The sequence below is a fragment of the Oryctolagus cuniculus genome, chromosome 6 (assembly GCF_964237555.1).
Source record: "Oryctolagus cuniculus chromosome 6, mOryCun1.1, whole genome shotgun sequence".
Lineage (NCBI taxonomy): Eukaryota > Metazoa > Chordata > Mammalia > Lagomorpha > Leporidae > Oryctolagus > Oryctolagus cuniculus.
The window spans coordinates 4,765,756-4,783,111 of NC_091437.1; the positions used below are offsets into that span (position 1 = coordinate 4,765,756).

Sequence of the window (17,356 nt, forward strand, 5' to 3'; positions counted from 1 at the left end):
TGCAGTGTCTGGCTACTTTCTGGGGGGATTGTGCGTGGGTAAGTGGGACCACTTAGCTGCTTCCCTGGGCCTCTGTGGGCCAGGCTCCTCAGGGCTGACGGTCTGGTTGCTTCCTGGGGCTGAGGGTGTGTAGGCAGGGGCAGCCATCTGCTTCCAGGGCGGTGGAAGCGGGAGTGGAGCTGTGCCCTCTGGAGCTTCTGGGAACAGACCCTTCACAGGAGTCTGGATGGGCAGGGCCTCAAGGGGGCCGTCAGCACCCAGAGCTGGGGTAGAGGATTGCACAGCTTGGCTGGGCTCTGTGCAGAGCAGCTCAACAGAGTGGAAACCCCGCAGCTCCCCAGACTGGGCTCAGGGCCCATGATGGTCCCCGGGTTTCCCAGCCACAAATGCCCCGGGGTCAGGTGCATGCATGGGACTGCCACGTTTCTTTCCTGTGCTGGTGTTCCTGTCCTCCTCCCCAGTGGGCGGCGTCTTCCTGTGCACCACGCTGGGGAAATAAGAGTGGAAGCAGTGTGTTGGCTGCTTGGCTGAGGCTGTTTCAGGGGCTTCATCCATGGGTACTGGTTTGGCAGCAGGGCGGTGGGGCTGTGCCTGGCACACGGTTTCACCATGGTGGATCTGGGGCTGGACTGAATTCCCCCTCCTCCCCCATGTGTGCTGGGATGCTGGGAGTTGGGACAGGGTGACATGGGCAGCTTCTTCCTTCCTGTCCCCCATGGCAGTGGGTACCCATGGCCCAGCCCCAGTTTCTAAGTGGAGGCACTAAGGCTCCTCGTAGAAATTACGGATCCTGAGTCTAGGGGTGCGGATGCTAACCTGAGGTTATTATTAGCCAGAAAGTAAGAAGTGCTCAAAAACTTACATGGAGCTGTCAAAATCGACAGCAGGAAACCCACACTGGCCGAAGTTAGAGCATTTGAGCGTGGGAGAAGAGTGACAGCATGAATCACAGTATGTGTGATAAGGAGGAATGTGATCCACAGTGACAGGAAATGCTGTGGCTATAAACCCATCAGCCTTCCCGATCTGTTTTCAGAATATTTGTTTATTATTTATTTGGGTATGCATTGCAGACCTCAGGTATGAAGGCACTTCAAAAAGATCATGAAATTAAAAGGAAGTTTATTTTGGTGCAAAAAAACTGGAACCCATGCATAGTTTGTGTGTGTGTGTGTGTAATATGCATTTTCTACGGTCTTTTTGAAGATCCCTCGTTTTTACCTATATTAAGTTCTTAAGTGAATATCTTTCACTATTATATAACTTGTATTTTATATGGCTGGATATTAAAGTAGGGTATGTCTATAAATTATGAACTGTATTTTGTTGGTCCGTGTATAAACTTTCTGGATGTAGGTTATTATTTATACCCAACTGTGATCTATTTTAAACATTTTATGAGTAGTCATAGAATTCGAATTTAGGGAGGGGCTTTGGGGTATTTAGCTTCGCAGTCCCTCATCTCACAAGCACAAGTGCTCGTCTGACTGTCGCGTGTCGGGCGTCTCATCCAGCACAGGGCTACAGTGGACCCAGTGGCTGCCATGCTAGCACTGGGGAAGATTTCCCGAGAAAATTAGCTGTAGCTGTCGAAGCATAAACGCAAAAGGTGGGGTGCTGCCAGGAAGGGAGGGGAAGAGAGACAGCGGAAGAATGTCTAGGGGCCGGCGCCGTGGCATAGAGGGTAAAACCACGGCCTGCGGTGCTGGCATCCCATATGGGCGCCAGTTCAAGTCCCAGCTATTCCACTTCTGATCCAGCTCTCTGCTGTGGCCTGGGAAAGCAGCAGAAGATGGCCCAAGTCTTTGGGCCCCTGCACCCGCACGGGAGACTCAGAAGAAGCTCTTGGCTTCTGGCTCCGGGTCAGCCCAGCTCAGGCTTTTGTGGCCATTTGGGGAGTGAACCAGCAGATGAAGGACCTCTCTCTCTTCCTCTCTGCCTCTGCCTCTCTGTCACCCTGCCTTTCACATAAATAAATAAATCTTTTTTTTTTTTTTTTTAAAGAATGTTCAGGCAGAGTTCATGATGAGCTGGTGAAGCTGAAGGCAAAGAGTGGTACTCGGGGAGTAGACGTAGTCCTGGTGCAGGCACAGAGACCTGCTGTGGAAAGCTGGGGCCCCAGGAGGCTAGGTTGTGGGCCCAGTGTCCCCTAGCCCGTCTCTCCTGATTCATCGTGAACATGCCCTGTGCAACAGGCTGGTTCCTCACAAGTCTGTTTAAATTCCCTGGGGAGGTTCCATCCATAACATAGTGCAGACGTGTCCTCATGGACCCCACAAAACCCGTCTGCTGCCTTGCACACAGTTCTTCTCCAGGGGCATTTTGCTGGTTGGGTTTCCAGGGTCCTCCTCAATATAAATAATTTAAAATAAGTAATTGCTATAGGAAGGTGTTTGATTCTGAAACGAAGCAGGTAGCAAAGCTCAGAGTGAAAGCACACCAGCTCCTTGGACAACGTTGGGTCTGCGGGTTCCATTTGCTTCTGGTATTCGTCTCATTAGAGGTCAATGCAAGGTCAAACCAAACTGAATCGATAAATTGATAAAATGACATGAGTCAATCTTGAGAGGCTTAAATATATATATATATATATATATTTTTTTTTTTTTGACAGAGTTAGTGAGAGAGAGACAGAGAGAAAGGTCTTCCTTCCATTGGTTCACCCTTCACCCCCCAAATGGCTGCTACGGCTGGCGCGCTGCGCTGATCCCAAGCCGGCAGCCAGGTGCTTCCTCCTGGTCTCCATGCGGGAGGTCCCAAGGACTTGGGCCATCCTCCACTGCCTTCCCAGGCCACAGCAGAGAGCTGGACTGGAAGAGGAGCAACTGGGACAGAATCCAGCGCCCCAACCAGGACTAGAATCCCGAGTGCCGGCGCCGCAGGCAGAGGATTAGCCTAGTGAGCCGTGGCGCCGGCCAAGGTTTAAATTGTCTTAAGATATATATATGTAAGATAGATATATAAATACATATATATAAAACAGTGCTTAATACTTCATTTGTGGAATCAAGTTAGATTCCACGTTACCTTTGCTGTCATAATAGCAGGTGCTTCATTGCTAATGGGTCGTCGTTATTGTTTTCTTATTTTATTAGGTTCTTCATGTTTTCCAGAATGGAAGTCGGTGCTGAGGGGAGTTCCTGAGTGTCTGATGCCGGACCGAGGTAAGTCCCCGGTCCCCAGGCCGTCGTGCTCGGCAGCAGAGCCCAAGTTCCTTCCGCTGGGTGGGTTACTAGCAGGATTGGTAGTTTTCCGTCTACCATCATTTCTTGTCATGGCTATTTTGAGATATTTGATATTACTTCTATCACAGTATCATTTATGCAATTCGTACTTTTGCAGAGATTTTAGAGCAGGTACTCATGTTACATTTTTCTTTTGAACTCTCCATGTTGTTGAAGATTGTCATGTTATTGGTTCTAATCTTTTCCCCACACATTTACTATGGAAACTCTCCAATGTTTTGAAAAGTTTGCAGCAAACATGTGTCCAACCTCTGTTTTGTAGCATTTGTTCTTTCCTAATTCTTTTCAGTTGATTTTTAAAAAAATTCTATTGGGTTTTCTAGACAAACCAGTAAGTACTATGTAAATAATAGTTTTTCTCATCAATATTACGTTGCTTGATCCTTGTCCTAATTAAAGAAATGCTTTTTAAATAGTGGCCATTGTTGGCTTGTTTCCATGAATAAGAAGATTATGTCCAATAATTCATTGTTCAGCATGGTGCTCGAGATGCTTTGGCATCAGTCTTTTTCTGATGTGCACCCCGGGAGGCGGCAGTGCTGGCTCCAGTCCTTCTGTCCCTGCCCCCCACGTCGGAGACCCTGTGAGTCCTGGCTCCTGTGTTTGGCCTGGTCCAGCCTGGATGTTGTGGGTACTGGGGGAGTGAAGCAGCAGCTGAGAGATCTCTCTCTGTCTCTCTGATTTTCAACTAAAATGAAAATAAATAAATAAATAGATTTTTTAAAGGATATACTTTTTTTTCTGAAACAATATATTGGAGCCTGTCACACTGGATAACTTTATATAGAAATGAGAGGAGACTGGGAGGTGTTTTAATTCCACACTTCTCTATACTTTACTTTTGTCCCTTATGCTTTAATACCCTTACTGTGAGCATTTGTTGCGTTGCTGCTTTATAATTGGAAGCATGAACAGGCATTCTCTGAATAACTGGGTGATAATTATTAATGATTGTGGGCCATAGTTTTTTTTAAATGTTTTTCTGTGTGTAATCATTTTGAGATGTTTCATTTTAAGATGTAATATTTAAAAAATTACGCTGATTTCTCCTCAAGGTCCGAAGGGGAAAAGGTCAGACTGGGGCTGTGGCTGGCAGGTGGCCCCACACTGGTCAGTGTTTCCTTCTCTGTCCCGTGTTCCTTGTGGGCCAAGGACGCAGAGGACATCACATGTGTGGTTCAAGGGGTTCTTCTCCCCACTGGCAAGGAATCAGTTGCAGGGGTTTGGGGCCTAATGAAATCATTTCCTTGTCTATCCGTCCCTCCTGACACACGGGCGGGGTGCAGAGGGGCTGTTGGCTCAGCGTCTGAAGATCTGCGGTAGACTTGAGTCTCGGGGGTGATATCTCTTGGAGAAGACTGGAGTGTTGAGACCCCAAGTGCACTTCCTTTGTACTAAGGTACAAACAGGCAATTCAAGGTTGAAGCACAGCTCCCCATTGGTCCCCGCAGTGCTGGGGTCAGAATGTCCGAATGTCCAGCTAGGACCGTGAGCCTTTGGTCCCTTCTGGCCTCACTTGCTGTCCTCACCAGCGCTCCTCCCTGCACCCCGATGCTGTCTGCAGGGAGTGATCAGGAACGTAAGGCAGTGTAGCTCAGTAGTAGGCGGGGGTGGAGGATGACCAGGGCAGTGGCTTTCAAGCTTCGTCAGGCGTGGAAGTCACCCGCAGAGCCCGTTAAGCACACGCTTCTGTCCCTCCCTGCCACCATCCCTGGGGTCGTGGTGTAGTCAGTCCCTGGCGAAGCCCTCTGAGTTCCCATGGTGTTGGTGCCGGTGGTCTAGAAGCCAGCCTGAAGCTCAGTGCTGAGCTCTGCGTGAAGCCAGGGGGTGGGTTGGCTGCACCTTGCTGAAGGGCTGTTCTTCTAGCTTCCCAGGTGCACGTTGGCAAGGTTTTCGTGAGACCCAAACCCGTGATGCTCAGGTTATCGTGAGAATCGGAAGAGCCGCCTGGCACACTGCGGTTCAGGCTCCTTGGGCTGCCCTCCTGGGATTCCGGGTCAGTGGACTAGGAGGAGCCCAGTTTGAATTTTTAACACGCACATCACCGGCAGTTCTGGGGCAGTGGTCTGAGGCCCATGGTTTGATCAGAATCCACATTGTTGTTTTGTTTTGGAGTTGCTGTTTTTTTCTGCTGCTCTAAGCCGTTCTGTTATTCTCCGAGCTCCGTAGTTCTTAGGCACACGTTGATATTGATACACCCACAACAGCAATCCTATTAGGGAAAGAAAGAGTGGAATTGAGTAATGGCTGCGTGGTCCTCCCTCGGCAGAGCCGGGCTGATTGTTCTGATTCTCCGTGGAACGCATACCACAAGCACCGCTATACAGTTGGTAGCCTCACTAGAAGTAAAACCGCGATGTCCTGGAAGTCTCAGATTCCCATGGCTGATTCGCATAGATAACTTATTGTCACGTCTGTTTCTGTATCTGTACACTTGTTTATGGTATGTGTACACACTTCCATACGCATTATAAATATATATTGTATTTTTTTTCAATTTCTGGCTTGCCTTTTTTTTAAAATCAGGAAACAGATTTAGATTTATACAAAGATAGTAGGGAGTTCCCATCCAGCTCATGCTCAGCTGTCCCAGTTGTTAATGCGATGTTGGGACGATTCATTTGTCACAACTAATGAAGTGGTAGTGATGCATTCTTATTAATCACAGTCTGCATTCTACTCACTTCCCTAGGCTTTTACTCATTGTCCTCTCTCCGTCCCGGACTCCATCAAGGACATCATGCGACATTTAGCTGTCCTGTCTCCTTAGGCTTCTCTTGGTTCTGAGTGTCACTCAGATCTTTCCTTGTTTTGATGCCTGAAGCAACTTGGAGGAGTATTGGTCAGGTATTTTCTAGAATGCCCTGGTCTGATGAAAACAAGCTCCATGATTAGACTGTGGTTATGGCCTTTAGACCACAGAGGTCAGGTGCCCTGTGGTCACTCCCTGTCAGGGCACAGAGCGGCACCATGGCTGTTCTTGGTTATGGTTGACTTACTCAGCTGGTTGGAGGACACGTCTGTCGGGTGCTCCATGTGAAGTTACTGTTTCCCTCTTCCATGTCACATGCACTGGGTTAAGGTGAGCCAGTACAGCCCACACTGAAGGGACGTACACTTCTGGTCGACTTAGTAGGCCGGGTATTTACATAAGTCACTGGGAATTCCCTGGTTTGTTGATTGTCCTTTATTTATGTTATCCAATCATTTATATTGATATGGCCTGCTCTGTTTTTCCTTTGGGTTATTATCCAAGGCTACTCTATTTGTGTGTTCGGATTAGTGCAGCCGTGGACACCAGGAGCCGCCTCAGGTGCCCCGTGTGCCTTTGCTGTGGTCCCTTCATTGTGGCGGGGCTCTGCTTTGTCCTGACAGTCGTGCTTTCTGCACTATGATGTGCTCCTCTGGGTTTCCTGCCCCACTCCTAGACTTCGCCGTTTCCTCCGGGAGCCCTGGCTCCTCATGCTGCAGAACGGTGTTGGGACCAGGATGTGGGCGACAGGTTCCTGGCTGATGGTGTGGCACTGCTTGTGCGCTGACACAGGGCTGTAGCCTCCGTGTTCATGTCCTGCCCAAGTTCTACATAGTCCCCAGCAGTTGCTAGTGTCAGTGCACTGGGGTTGGAGCATTTTAACAGGCATGCGGCTGTAGCTCGTAGAGGTTTGAATTTGCTTTGGTGAGTGCTGTTGAGCGTCTTGTCTTACGCTCCTGTATCGTCTGCTCACCTCTGCTGTTGACCTCCACAAACATTTGAAATCCTCGTATTTGTTGAGCAGTTCCTGTTATGGCTGAACTGTCTTAGTGCTGGAATAATTTCTGCTAGTCTTGTGGGCGTCAGGCCAAAGTCCCTGTGACCCAGGAGCCTGTTCTGAAGTGTACACTGGCAATCCGGGTTCCTGTGACCCAGCCTGTTCTGAAGTGTACACTGGCAATCTGGTTCCTGTGACCCAGGAGCCTGTTCTGAAGTGTACACTGGCAATCTGGTTCCTGTGACCCGGCGTGTTCTGAAGTGTACACTGGCAGTCGGGTTCCTGTGACCCAGCCTGTTCTGAAGTGTACACTGGCAATCCGGTCCTTTATTTCTCTTTGTTATTTCCCTGTCTCTCTCATTCTACCTTTCCCTAGGGATCATCATCCATGTCCGAACTCTTGTCAGAATCGCCTGTAACCCAGACCTTTGTTCTGGTTCTAGACCCACCCATAGCTGCCCTCCTGACCTTTCCCCCAACCCCAGACATCTGAAACACCCCTCAGAATCCACAGACCTGAATCTAACCTCAGAATCTGCTGCAAAAGTTTCTTCCCGCAGAATACATGGGCCTCCTCCAGTGCCATCTGTCTCAGGGGCCGGGACCACCATCCACTCAGCTGTGCAAGTGCCATCCCCCAAGGCCAGCCGGTTTTACCCCCTGGAACTCCATTCAGATCTGTCCATCTCTCTACTGCCAGCGGCACCATCCCGGTGCAGGCTGCCACACCTTGTACTGCAATACCCGGCTTCTGACCCTCCTGAACGCGTTCTTACTCATTGGTCCAGTGTAGTATTTTTCACCACTTATTGGTGGTAACTTGGAACCTGAACTTTTCTCTGGCACTGGTCTAGTGTGTCAACTGATTCACACTCTTCACCTCGAAGAACTGTAAACGTAAAGACCCTTTTTCTTTTTTTATATTACAAACCTGATTAAGAGTTGCACATACAAGTAAGTGTGTGGGTGGAGAACCAGGAGGTATCTAGCAAACTGTGTGTTGTTTTCTAGACAGAATGGAAGGACGAGTAGCATCAGTCGTGTGCATGCACGGGTGGGTGTGTTCCCTCAGAACGCGTTAAATCTGTCTGGGGTGGAGGTGGGTCTCCTATCCGCTTAGTTCAGGGAAAAGAATTGCTGCTATGGGGGAACATTTTCCCTGGGAACTTGATGGGCAGAGGTTAATAAACTCAGAAACCTGGAGTGGGAGTTGCCTTGGGGTTTGCCTTCATGTGGAGACCCAGGCGAGCTATCGCTGGGGTGGACACCCAGGCGAGCTATCGCTGGGGTGGACACCCAGGCACGCTCTCGCTGGGGTGGACACCCAGGCGCGCTCTCGCTGGGGTGGACACCCAGGCGCGCTCTCGCTGGGGTGGGCACCCAGGTGTGCTCTCGCTGGGGTGGACACCCAGGTGTGCTCTCGCTGGGGTGGACACCCAGGCGCGCTCTCGCTGGGGTGGACACCCAGGCGTGCTCTCGCTGCAGTGAGAGTGCTCCAGCCTCAGGGCAGATGGGCACCTCTGAAGCAGTTCAGGTTCCATCTCCCTAGAGGGCCACTTTGCTGGTCAGCCTGAAGTCCTTTCTCAGGTCTGCGTAGGCCTCTTGCTACACTCAAAGCCGCTTCTTCTTATGCAGAATATATGGCAGCTGCCTGGACTCCTTTATGTGGTAATTCTTCCTACTCAGGTAGGGGAGATTAATGAAGTCAGCTGGCAGCCTCGTTATCCAAGTCACCAAGTGAAGGAGCAGTCTGAGTTTCATAGGTAAAGCGGAGAAGACAAAGTAAAGGAAAACACCTGAGAATGTACATGCCATTCATTTTTGAGTTTTTTACATTTGTTTGTTTATTTGTAACAGAGAAAGCTACCCATCTTCCAAGGATGGTGCATTCTCCGACAGCCTAGAGCAGCCAGGGCTGTGCCGGGCTGAAGCAGGATCCCCGAACCCAATCCGGGTCTCCCAGAAGTGTGGCAGGACCCAAGGGTTTGTGTCATCCCTGCTGCTTTCCAAGGTGCACGTGAGCAGGAAGCTGGAATGGGACGTGGAGCCAGGATTCAAACTCGGGCCCTCCAATATGAGATGTGGGCGTTCTGAGCAGCATCTTAGCCACTGTGCCGAACACCCAGCCCGATGAGCCAGGTGGAACAAAGTGTGATAAGTTGTGGAGATGTGTTGAGACCATGGACAGCACTTTGGGCTTCCCAGGGTGGCGGGTGGTGGGCGGGTGGCGGCAGGGGTGGAGGAGCACAAGGGAAGGGCTGTGAGGCCGTTGGTGCAGGTTTATCCTGGTGCTGATTTCCCGAGGCAGGAGGGTATATGGCAGCCATTGGAGGAACTCCATGGCTATTTGTGCTCCTTGGCTCTGTGTCCGGTAGTTCACAAAGAAAGGTTCACTGAGAGCTCACTCATCGTGCGACGGTGGCTTTGTCTCCACTGGCACAGCTGCTTTGGGAAGCATTCCCACAGTGCCCTCTGCTTCCTGCGCAGGCTGTTAACGATTCCAGATGTGGCCTTGAGGCTGAACTTTTTTTTTTTTTTTTTTTTTTGACAGGCAGAGTGGACAGTGAGAGAGAGAGACAGAGAGAAAGGTCTTCCTTTGCCGTTGGTTCACCCTTTAATGGCCGCCACGGCCGGCACGCTGCAGCTGGCGCACTGCGCTGATCCGATGGCAGGAGCCAGGTGCTTCTCCTGGTCTCCCATGGGGTTCAGGGCCCAAGTACTTGGGCCATCCTCCACTGCACTCCCTGGTCACAGCAGAGAGCTGGCCTGGAAGGGGGGCAACCGGGACAGAATCCAGCACCCCGACCGGGACTAGAACCCAGTGTGCTGGCGCCGCAAGGTGGAGGATTAGCCTAGTGAGCCGCGGCGCCGGCCGAGGGTGAACCTTTAAACACTGGTTAGTGATTCAAGCCTACAGGTGCCATCTCCCCAGGTGTTCTGATTTAGTGCAGTTCCACTTGGCCTGCATCCATGTCTGATTCTCTAGCAAGTTGTCGGAGACTTTGCCTTGGAAGAGCTGAGGTCACTGCCTCATGCCACGGAGAGGAGTATTCTTGCATTTTAGGACTGAGGACCTGTCCTCGTCTTCATTCCCTGGACGATTACTCACGGCTGTGATTCATCGTGCTGCTGCCCTCTGGTCCCAGGAGGGTGAGCGTCATGCGGCGAGAGGCGTGGACAGCTCTCGCTGATCTTGGCTGTGTTGCTTTCTCTGGCTGCAAGAGGGTCAGAGACTCTGCGACCTTCAGCTCGAGGAGCAATGGGCGTAGAAGGCATAAGCACGCAGAGCCGAGAGGGGAATTTAATTACTGGCTTCCTTTTTGCCGGGGAGATCAGAACATGACTAAGCATATTGGCAGTTTGTTGGTAGGCAGCCAGAGAGCTGCAGACCTCGCGTCCCGCGGACGGTCTGTGAGCCTGGTCACTCCTGGGCCTGCTGTAGGTGCAGCTGCTTTGAGAACCTCCGTGGCTGTCTGCACCCAGCGTGAGGACGACGGCCTGCACCAGCCGTTCTCCTGCCTTACCTCTGGCTGCCGTGCTGGCCGTCTGAGTTCCTCAGCCTTCTTTGCGTGGCGGATGTGGTGGCTGCCACAGCTTAGTTCCTGAGGGGGGCTCTCTGCGAACCTGGGGGTGCCCAGCACCTGTGCCTAGGGTGCTGTTTCCCCAGCAGTGGCAGAATCACGTGGGCGGTGGCCATCTACCCAACGGCCAGAGAACAGCGAGTGGTTGAGCCCATGGACCCAGACGTCTGGAGGGACCTGGGGAGGCACCTGTGCACTTGCTGTGCAAGCGGCAGGGGTGCCGGGGTGGCGGGGGCGCTGGGGAGAGGCCAGGAGCTCCTGAGTGAGTACGTCCTGGTGCCGTGCTGGACTGGGAATGGTGACTCTCACAGCTTCTCCTGTCTTCGTGTCAAGAAGGCACTGTATCACAAGTCACGCGTTGGACACGTCTGTCAGTCTGTCGTGACTGTAACTTTACAGGGAGGTTTGCTCGGCTCACAGCTTTGAGATTCGAAGTCCAAGCTTGGTGGCTGCGCTGGTTTGACCTCTGGGGAGGGCCTAACGGGTGGCGTCACACTGGGGGGAGCACACTGGTAGCAGCAGTCACAGTGCCAGGCAGGGCGTCACCAGCACCGGGTCAGGCTCAGTCTTCCAGCTGCTGGCTCTCCCCACAGCACTCTCCAGGATGCCGTGTACCCCCCACACAGCACTCTCCAGGATGCCGTGTCCCCCCCACACATAGCACCCCAGTGACCTGAGGCCCTCCTACCAGGTGCCACCCGGGGAACCACACCACGGCACTGCACTTCACTTACCCCAGCAGCAAGGAGCTGCTGCACCCCATTCCACGCCGAGGAGGGGGCCTCGGGGTGTGCCCACAGATGGTCTACAAAGAGGAGAAGCAGCTGGCCTTGCTGTGGCTGAGCCTGTGTCCCGAGGAGCTGCCATGCATGGAAAGCCTGTACTCAGCACAGCTGTACGTCTGTCCACCACAGAGCTGCAGCAGAGCGGCTGCTTTACTGCTGACAGCATTGCCCAGTGCGGACACAGGCCCAACAGGGGCTCTGGTGTAGAGTTGTAGAGCTGTGTGGGCCATTGGAATTCATTCAACACACTCATCCCTTAAAAACACAGAGATACCAGCACATCAGCAACAACACACACACACACACACATAGAGAACAGTATCAGCACATCAGTAACAACTCACACACAGCAGTATCAGCATGGTGAGAGTAACACACACACAGCAGTATCAGCATGGTGACGGTGACACACACACAGCAGTGTCAGCACAGTGACAGCAATACACTGACAGTAACACACACACAGCAGTATCAGCACGGTGATGGTGACACAGCAGTATCAGCACGGTGAGAGTAACACACACAGTAGTGTCAGCACATTGACAGTAATACACACAGCACTATCAGCATGGTGACAGTAACACACACACAGCAGTATCAGCACAGTGACAGTAACACACAGCAGTATCAGCATGGTGACAGTAACACACACACAGCAGTATCAGCATGGTGACAGTAACACACACACAGCAGTATCAGCACGGTGAGAGTAACACACACACAGCAGTATCAGCACGGTGAGAGTAACACACACACAGCAGTATCAGCACAGTGACAGTGACACACACAGCAGTATTAACACGTTGACAGTACCACAACAGTGTTAGCACATTGACAGTAATACACACAGTGTCAGCACAGTGACAGTACCTCAACAGTGTCAACACATTGATAGTAATATACACACACAGCACTATCAGCAGGTTGACAGTAACACACACACAGTTGAATAAGCACACTGACAGTAACACACGGCACTATCAGCACACTGACAGTAACACACAGCAGTATCAGCAGGTTGAGAGTAACACACAGCAGTATCATCAGGTTGAGAGTAACACACAGCAGTATCAGCACACTGACAGTAACACACACATAGCAGTATCAGCATGGTGACAGTAACACACACAGCAGTATTAGCATGATAACAGTAACACACACAACAGTATTAGCATGGTGACAGTAACACAGCACTATCAGCAGGTTGACAGTAACACACAGCAGTATCAGCATGGTGACAGTGACACACATAGCACTATCAGCATGGTAACACATGGCAGTATCAGCACACTGACAGTAACACACACACAGCACTATCAGCAGGTTAATAGTAACACGCACAGCAGTATCAGCACATTGACAGTAACACACACACAGCAGTATCAGCATTTTGACAGTAACACACACAGCAGTGTCAGCACAGTGACAGTAATGCACACAGCACTATCAACACACTGAAAGTAACACACACGGGACTGTCAGCATGGTGACAGTAACACACACACAGCACTATCAGCAGGTTGACAGTAACACACACAGCAGTATCAGCACGGTGACAGTGACACACACAGCACTATCAGCAGGTTGACAGTAACACACACAGCAGTATCAGCATGGTGACAGTGACACACACAGTGACACACACAGCACTATCAGCAAGTTGACAGTAACACACACAGCAGTATTAGCACACTGACAGTAACATACACACAGCAGTATCATCAGGTTGACAGTAACACACACACAGCACTATCAGCAGGTTGACAGTAACACACACAGCACTATCAGCATACTTCCAGTAACACATACACAGCAGTATCAGCATGGTGACAGTGACACACACAGCACTATCAGCATGGTAACACACGGCAGTATCAGCACACTGACAGTAACACACACAGCAGTATCAGCACACTGACAGTAACACAAACAGCAGTATCAGCACATTGACAGTAACACACACACAGCAGAATCAGCAGGTTGACAGTAACACACACAGCAGTATCAGCATGGTGACAGTAACACAGCACTATCAGCAGGTTGACAGTAACACACAGCAGTATCAGCATGGTGACAGTGACACAAGCAGCATTATCAGCATGGTAACACACGGTAGTATCAGCAGGTTGACAGTAATACACACACAGCAATATCAGCACACTGACAGTGACACACACAGCACCATCAGTATGGTGACAGTAACACACACAGCACTTTCAGCATACTTCCAGTAACACACACACAGCAGTATCAGTATGGTGACAGTAACACAAACACAGCACTATCAGCAGGTTGACAGTAACACACAGCAGTATCAGCACACTTCCAGTAACACACACATGGCACTGTCAGCACCCTGGTGGTGCTGTGACTCAGTGGAGCAGAGTGGGTGGTGGGAACCCCATCCCACTGGCAGGGGACTGTTGGACATGTTGTCCCAGCTCAGTCCCTGAGGCAGCTGCAAGAGAGAGGGCAAATGCCGCTTCCTCCTCGTTGTGTTCCCATAAGGGCCTGAGCCCTGCCCACCTGCCAGAGACACACAGGAGTCGGCACGTGAGTGCATGCTGGCCACTTCCTCCCCTGTCCGCACTGCAGCCCAGCCCGCGTTCCCTACAGCGTTCCTGCAGGCGGCCTGCCCTCCCCAGCCTCCTCCACTTCCCGTGCAGCTCTTGGCTCTGCCCTGCATGGTGGAATTCTCCCTCTCTCTCTGACTCTGCCCTCCCCTTTCTTCAAGGCTCTGTGTAAGGTCTGCGTGTTCTACAGGCCTCGTTGTGGGCCTTCACCCGCCCTGCTTGCCCGGGGCTTTGAGAGTAGCTTGTGTTCTCCAGCCTCCCAGAGCCTCCTTACGCTGCACGATGACTCCCTTAGCTGGCTGTGCTGATCACGCAAGACTGGGGCAGCTTTGCACGGGGACTTCAGAAAGTTACAGGAAAATGGGATTAAAATACAAGTATCTTTTGATGCAAAAACTTCCAAATCCCATGTGTAGGTCGTGCACACTTTCCATGAACTTGGCCTGGGGCGTGGTGTGTGGTGTAGGTTTGGGGACCCCCGAGGTGCTGGGAACATGAGCAGGGTGCCCCTGGGAGATGAGGTCAGGCACAGACACACGTGTGCAGAATGGTTTATTTCCTCGTTCAGGGCCGCCGTGAAGGGCAAGAATAACTCTTGTACAGTGAACTTCCTGCAGGCGAGGGCTGCAGTGTCGGATCATCGTTTAGTCAGGAGGCTCTTGAGTTTCTTTCTTTCTTTTTTTTTTTTTTTTTCAAATAAAGCCCTGAACATTATGGAAATGGATCTGTTTTCTGAGGTTTTATTAAATTACACTTGAGTTCATTTTTCATGTAGAAAATGAGCTTCAGGCCTCCCGTGATGAATCATTTCCTCCCGAGTGACGGTGGTGGAGGAGGCTAAGAGTGCTGCGGCACAGCCCTGGCTGTCTGCTGCTGTCTGCTGGGGCTGTTGTGATTAATAGGATTATACTGGAGTGCTTACAGCTGCCTGTTTGTCCCATCCCTGGGCTCAGCACCCAGGCCCCCAGTCCTGGCGTCTGCTGTCTCGAAGCCCAGTGTGTCCCGTTCCTGATGCATTGAACTTTTGCTGCATCATGGCTCCGGGGGCTGGAGCCGAACTCTGTGGACTCTCAGAACCAGGCCTGTTGTGCGCATTTGGGTTGTTGGTTCATGGAGTATTGGTTGAGCACCGCTGCAGAGCAGTCTCTCTCGCTGTGCTAGGAAGACCAGGGCCTTTGCGCTTGATGCAGTGGGGGGTCTGGTTTATACTGTGAGGACCTGATCGGGGACAGAGGAGAGCCATCGGGAAGGGGCGGCAGGGGAGGTGGAGGCAAACTGGCGGTGCCGGATACCCTCCTCGGCTTCAGTAGCATCAGTAATAAAGCAAATGCGTAGGAGAAATGGGAGTTGCCACGTTTGCTAAGGATGTAGAACACCTTGCCACTTTAGATGTTCATATTGGCAGTCCATAATTTCTGCCCTCTAAGCAGAGAGAGGTTCTCTCTGTGTGCTGCAGGAGGCCGTGCAGGGTGCTTGTAGCAGTAGGAGCCACTGGCCCAGGAGTACCTGTAGCCCTGGGAGACTGGGGCCTCTTTCCCAGGCGTCATGAGTTTGGGTTCCCTGTGCCTTCCTTGAAAATTTCTCAGTCCCCCTCTGATGCCCAGAGCTAACCAGGGCTGGTGGTGGCCCCCAGCAGGTGCTCTGAGGCTGCATTCGGACATGCGGGGATGTAGTCTCTCTTGGAAGGAGTGTCTGGCGCTCTCCATCCCACATCACAGGGTGAGCAGACGTCATGAGAAACACTGGAGTTTGTTCTGGGAACATGTTGGGGCTCTGTGGCTGCACGGCTGTAGTGGCTTCTGGAAGGGGATCCTGGTAAGCTGGTCGTGGGCTCCCACAGGGAGGCTCCCCTGATCGTTTTGTGTCATTTTCATCATATTGTATGCAGGACAAGGTCAGGGCCTGTGACCTTGCGCTGTCTGCATGGACGTAGGATTGGCTCTTGCTTACCATTGAGTGGTTACGAGGGACACCTCCAGTGTACGACCCTGGGGCAGGAGGATGGAGGCAGGTGTTTGCCCATGGGGCTCCCAGCTGCCAGTGCCCTCCCCAGGCTCCCTACCACATGCTGGGCCACCCCCGGAGTGTGTGTGCTCACCGTGCCAGCATCCCCCGATGTCACTCCACACCGACGAGCCCTTCCAGCCCAAGTCCACTCTTGCCTCTGACTGCGTGCTCTCCCAGCTCAGTGTTAAGGAGTGCTGGGTGAGAGGGCATTCTCCCTGTGCCAGCGGCAGTGCTGCTGCAGCCCTCCACCAGAGGCAGCTGTGGAAGCCGCGGCTGCCCAGTGCCAGAGAGGATCCCGTATGGGGGACGTTCTTTTGAGTGAAATCCCAGCAAAGGAAGCCTTGCAGTTGGGGAGGAGTTTTACTTTCTCACCTGTTCCGAACAGTGAACTTCACATGACCAGGCAACAAATGGTCATTTACAATTCTGTTCATCTTCTGAGTGCCGCTTGTGTTTGTGGACACCAGGAGAAAGGCACAGTCGCAGCTTCTGTGGCAGTTGTTGGACGGCAGTGTGCATCGGGGGCTGCAGGATGGATGACACAGCCGCACGGGTGACGACGCTGGGAACTGAAGGGGCGGTGAGGCCTGTGTGCCGTCCACTGGGGAAGGCACGTGTGTGCAGGCCACCCAGGATGGTGTTTATACGCAGAGAGGTTCTTGGCGTTGCGAGCCACGGTACTGCTGCCCCTCTTCTGGTGGGTGATGTGGAATGGGCTGGATCGATGCCTGAGGCCTAAGTGGATGATTCCTGGATGAGGACAGGAGGAAGAATCTTCCCATGCCCCACTGGAAAATAAACTGCTCCTTCTGTCTTCCCCACCCGGGACGCTGTCACCGCACCGCGTAGGAGCCTGGCACAGAGCTGGGTGCTGGGGTGCTGGACAAGGCCCTGCAGGACTCGCTGGAAGCCCCACGCCCCGGCTGGGGGAGACTGTTTGTCAGGGCATGAGGACGCCTGGCGCTGTCTGCGTCTCCACGAACACTTTTATTTTCTGAACTCAGACTCAAAGCTGGAATTCACTCTCCTGAGTCAAGTGGGAGAGGAATAGGGAGCAGCCTGCTTCTCAGAGAGAGGACGTGCCGGGGGTGGGGTGGGCGGCGGGAGAGGGAAAGACCCTGGCAGGGAAGTCGCCCTGCGGGTGGGATGTGGCTGGTGGAGAGTGACAGGTGGAGGGTGGAGACTGCGTGTGGTCCGCGCAGGTAGGCAGCTGGGACGTGGTCACTCAGCACTCTGCAGCCTGCAGCTAAGCCTCCGAGCAGGACGTGCCCATGCATCCTAGAGCCGGCGTTTGTGCGACAAAAACAGTGCAGGACAAGGACGGGGGCAGCAGAGGTGGACAGCGCCACACAGAGAAGTCTGTCTTACAAGTGGTCCGGGCCCCACTCTTACAGGGCCGGTGTTCTCCCCGCCCAC

General features: G+C 52.3%; 1 protein-coding gene across 2 annotated transcripts in view; it reads left to right on the forward strand.

The window, feature by feature from the left end:
• The window catches only part of KCNN2 (potassium calcium-activated channel subfamily N member 2), a 317,533-nt gene that overhangs the window by 22,500 nt on the left and 277,677 nt on the right, over positions 1-17,356 (forward strand). For both annotated transcript variants that reach the window (XM_051834540.2, XM_051834539.2), the window contains exon 2: positions 3,096-3,164. The gene's annotated coding sequence lies outside the window, so the exon portion shown is untranslated. The remainder of the gene's footprint in view (positions 1-3,095; positions 3,165-17,356) is intronic.